Source organism: Mus pahari, chromosome 17, assembly GCF_900095145.1.
Source record: "Mus pahari chromosome 17, PAHARI_EIJ_v1.1, whole genome shotgun sequence".
Taxonomy (NCBI): domain Eukaryota; kingdom Metazoa; phylum Chordata; class Mammalia; order Rodentia; family Muridae; genus Mus; species Mus pahari.
In genome coordinates this window covers 24,936,974-24,942,057 of record NC_034606.1, presented here as the reverse complement: position 1 = coordinate 24,942,057, position 5,084 = coordinate 24,936,974, and positions in this window count along the sequence as shown.

Here is a 5,084-nt window from a genome sequence, read left to right as displayed (position 1 = left end):
TTCTACTGAGGGTTTAGAACAAAGAAGTGGCAGAGAGTAGATTTCATCTCTATATGTGCTGGGTAATCTGTCTTTCGCTGCCTGCCAACACCAGTGGCCCTGGTTCTCTGGCCAGTGAGCTCAGCCTGGAACTTATTTCTGTTTTTGTTTGTTTTTTGTTTGTTTGTCTGTCTGTTTGTTTGTTCGTTTGTTTGTCACTCTATGAAGTCCCGACTGTCCTAGAATTCTATGTGCTGACCAGGCTGACCTCAAACTCACAGCAATCCTCCTGCCTCTGCCTCCCATGTGCTAGGCTGGAACTTAGCGATGTGTTCTCTGCTTCTCAGCCTCCAGGCTTAGACTGAAGCTACGTCATAGCTTTCAAGTGCTTCTTGCTAAAGGTGACAGATCATGGGGCTTCTCCTACTCCATAATCGTGTGAGCCACTCTCATAAGTCTCTAATTACATGTAGCCAATTGGTTCTGTTTCCCTGGGAACCCTCGGTAATACAGCAGCATTGCCCCTTCTCACGTGTGCACTGTGGGCATGAAATTAAGGCAACAGACCCTCTACACCAGCAATTCTCAACCTTCCCAATGCTGCGACCCTTTAATACAGTTCTTCCTGTTCTAGTGACCCCCAAGCATAAAGTAATTTTGTTGCTATTCATAGCTGTAATTTTGCTACTGTTAAAAATCATAATGTAAATATCTTATGTGCAGGATATCTGATGTGCAATCCCCGAAGGGGTCATGACCTTCAGGTTGAGAACTGCTGTTCTATAATATCCTCTAACACACACACACACACACACACACACACACACACACACGACACATGGGGGGCAGTAAAGTAAATAAATCACATAATGTGTCCACAGTTCCTGACATGGTAGAATGTCAAAAACTGTTTCTTCCTCATCTTATTTTGTCTTATATTATAGTGTGTACCCAATGCTCGATTTCTATAACTGTTACTATATTCAATACTATTTCTAGAGTACGAAGTCCTAACTAGAAACTGGGGCGATAGCTTAGTTAGTAAAGCATTCGCCTTAGAAGCATGAGACCTTGAGCTAAAGTTCCCGAACATAAAAATGCCAGACACAGTGGCTCATGCTTGAAATCACAGCACTGGAGAGGCTGGGACAGGTAATCTCTAGGGCTCACTGGTCCCTGTCTGTCCTAATTGTGAGTTCTAAATCAGTGAGTACTGACTTTATCTTAACAAAACTAGCTGGATCTCTGGCTGCCACTCACATGCACTCCTGTATACACCTGCACCCCTACACACACACACGCACACACACACACACACACACACTCACACATACACACACACACACTCACACACATACACACACACTCATACACATACACACACATACACATACACACACATACACACCCACACTCACACACACACGCACACACACACACACACACTCACACACATACACACACATACATACTCACACTCACACACATACTCACACATACACATTCACACACACACACACACACACACACACACGCACACATACATATACACTCACACATACACAAAGAAAGAAAATCCAAACAGGAAGGACTCTAGACTCTGCATCTACTACATCTTACTCAGTACTTCACACACAGTCAATATTTAATAAATATGTATTGGGTTGGGGTGAGGTCAATATTTAATAAATATGCATTGGGTCTAAGTGAGGTCAATACATAATAAATATGCATTGAGTTTGGATGAGATCAAAGGCAAATCATTGAGAATTCACTCTTGACCTAAATTCAGTAGGTGAATGTATGTATGTGGAGCTGGACAGATAACTCAGTGGTAAGAGCACCTGTTGGTGCTCACAGTGGCTCACAAACCCCTGTAACTCTGCTCTTGGAGACCAATACCCTCTTCTGACCTTGTGAGGTACCAGGCACACATGTGTCGCACACATATATGTGACAGGCAAAACACTTATACACATGAATAAATCTAAAAAGAAAGGCATGCGATTTCTATAATAAACTAATCAAGGAGGTACAGAGAAACCAGGAAGCGAGGGTTGGGGCTTTGAGACTCGATTTTTCCATTCTCCAACTGCAGGATTCTGGAAAGGCCATTTGCTGCCTGTCAAAACCTTGGATCCTGCGTCTTTGAAGGAAGCTATTTATAGAACTTACCTCAGAGTCTCTGGGGGAAGAACAAATGAGCTTGTACAAGGCGTGGACAGCCCTTCATCATAACTATTTATGATTTTTGTGGTTGTAAGAGAAGACAATGATGATAGACAGAATTAAAATTACCAAGAAAGACCTGATGTGTATCTAACTCGATCATAGTCTTTAAATTCCTTAAGAGTGTTCTTTAATCATAGCGCTTGTTGAAAATGCGACCATTTAATTCAAAGAGAAATATTTTAATATAATAAATAAGGAGAGAGATTCTGGGCTTGCTTTGAACATCAATATGTATCATCTTAAGTTTTATTGACAGTAATATCCTGTAGTTGGGATGCCAAGACTGGACAGATCCTGTGTCACCTTTCAATTATGACTGTCCCATCTGAGCCTCTGCACATGGAACCTGCAAAATACAAAAGTCATTTTTGAGGACTTCATGGCTATGATTTTGTGCCCTCAGAGTACAAATGTAATAGATAAAAGAGATTTTAAGTGATTCCTTTTTTGTATTAAAACTATAAAGTCAGGAAAAGAGATACACCAGCAGGTTTTTCTATCAGTCCATTGATAGGAAACAAAGCATCAATTCCGGTGTACTCTTGCTGGGAGCCGCAAAAGGAAAATCTGGGTAGAGACAGTTCAAAAAGCATTAGAGAAATGCAAAGCCGTGTTTTGACTTAATCTGCCTAGCAGAGAATAGAGTTTGCATAAATAAGGTCCCAGGCAGCAAGAATTTAATGGGTCTGGACTCAGGAATCAAAGGCATGCTGAGAAGGTCTGAGACTCTGAGCTTGACTCACCCATGACTTGGACAAAAGGCCAGGAGCAATAATAAGGCAGTGTAGGGAACAAGAGGCCACCATGGACCTGTGCCTGATACTCTCCTGTGTGTCTAGCCTCGCTGGCAGCACTTGGTGAGTCTGCAGAGGGAGGATTCTTGGTTAAGTAGTCTGCAGAACTTCAGCCCTGAGCTACAGATCACCCTGGGCAGTGTGGTCCATCACAGTGAGCTCTGGAGGTGGAGGAGCTAGCAAGCCATCCTCAGAGGGACTGAACTGTCTCCCAACTTGCCTAGGCAGTGCCTCTATATCCTTCACTCATCTGTGGGGTTTCCAAGTAGCTCACTACCCAGTCCACATTCTTATTCACCCAAAGCTGTCCCCTGGGGGAGATGAGAATCCATCTCTGCCAAGCAGCTGAGCATAAAGGAAGGTCAGCGTATGTCCTTTCTTTCCTTTGGTCTTTAATTATTTTGGCATATATTGAAACACCTATTATTGGAAAAACAAAGTATACAGATAAAGTTATACTATACCCCTCCCCTGTCTTTACCACCTAGATGTAATAGCCTGAGTGGTTTGCTCCTTTCTGGGGTATGGATGGTGTGCTGTGAGCAAGACAGGAGGGAAAGGGGAGTGGAGTTTAAGAATGCAAGAGCCAAAAAAAAAAAAAAAAAAAAGAATGCAAGAGCCTTGTGTTTCCTGAGAAACGATGAAGCTGTTTTATATGAGGGTGTACTCTATTATATTTTTAAATTTTTAAATTTGTGTGCATGAATGTGTGTGTGTGTGTGTGTGTGTGTGTGTGTGTGTGCACTTTTGCCATTCCGCACTGTAGAAGACAGAGGACAACTTTCAAATTGGATCTTTCCTTCCACCATGTGGGTCCTGGGGAGCAAATGCAGGTCCTCAGGTTTGGAGGCAGTCATCTGTGCCCACTAAGCCATCTCACCAGCCTGAAAGTGTGCTTCATAGAAAGGGCTGGGGAGATACTTGGTGCTCCTGCAGAAGACCCGGTTCCAGTTCCAGCACCCATGGGGTAGCTCACAGCTGTCATTCCAGTTCCAGGGGATCCAACTCTCTTTTCTGGCCTCCTCCAACCAGGTACACACAGATACATACACATACTATAGGCAAAACGCTCGTGCACATAAAGTAAAAAAAAATAAGGTCTTTAAAAAAAGAGTAGTAAGTCATGTATATATACATCTATATGGTACACAGAATAGGTGGCAAATGCATCTGCAGCTACGCATACTACATGACTATACATACTACATGACTTCATACACTGCATGATTACACACACTACATGACTACACACACTGCATGGAATCTGTAGGAAAATGTAAGGCAAGCAGTTAACAAGAGGCGCTAACACTGGGAAACAGGAAACACCATAGCTACTGTACTAGTCAGGGTTCCTATTGCTGTTATGAAATTCCATGACCAAAGCAATGTGGAGAGGAAAGGGTTTATTTGGCTTACACTTCTGAATCACTGTTTATCATTGAAGAAAGTCAGGACAGGAACTCAAACATGGCATGAACCAGGAGGCAGGAGCTGATGGCAGCACCCACAGAGGGAGGCTGCTTACCGGCTTGCTCCTCAGGGCTTGCTCAACCACCTTTCTTATAGCACCCAGGACCACCAGCCCAGGGGTGGCACCGCTCACAGTGGGCTGGGCCCTCCCCACTAATTAAGAAAATGCCCTACATCCAGATCTCATGGAGGAATTTTCTCAGTTGAGGTTCCCTTGTCTCAGATGACTTCAGCTTGTGTCAGGTAGACATCAAACTAGTCAGGGTGGCTGTTCACAATTTGTATGCCTTTTGACCTGAAATTAAGTCCCAATCTGTGCTCTCCATAGTAAGCAGTTAAAACTCTTAGAAAAATTTGCAGTGTCTTTGACTTCAATAATAGGAGACTAAAGTTCAGATAACCATAGCTGACATATGGTGAAAGATCCAAATAGCTCAGCTAAGATTAAAAGAAATTGGGCTGGTGAGATGGCTCAGCGGGTAAGAGCACCCGACTGTTCTTCCAAAGGTGCGGAGTTCAAATCCCAGCAACCACATGGTGGCTCACAACCATCCTTAACAAGATCTGACTCCCTCTTCTGGAGTGTCTGAAGACAGCTACAGTGTACTT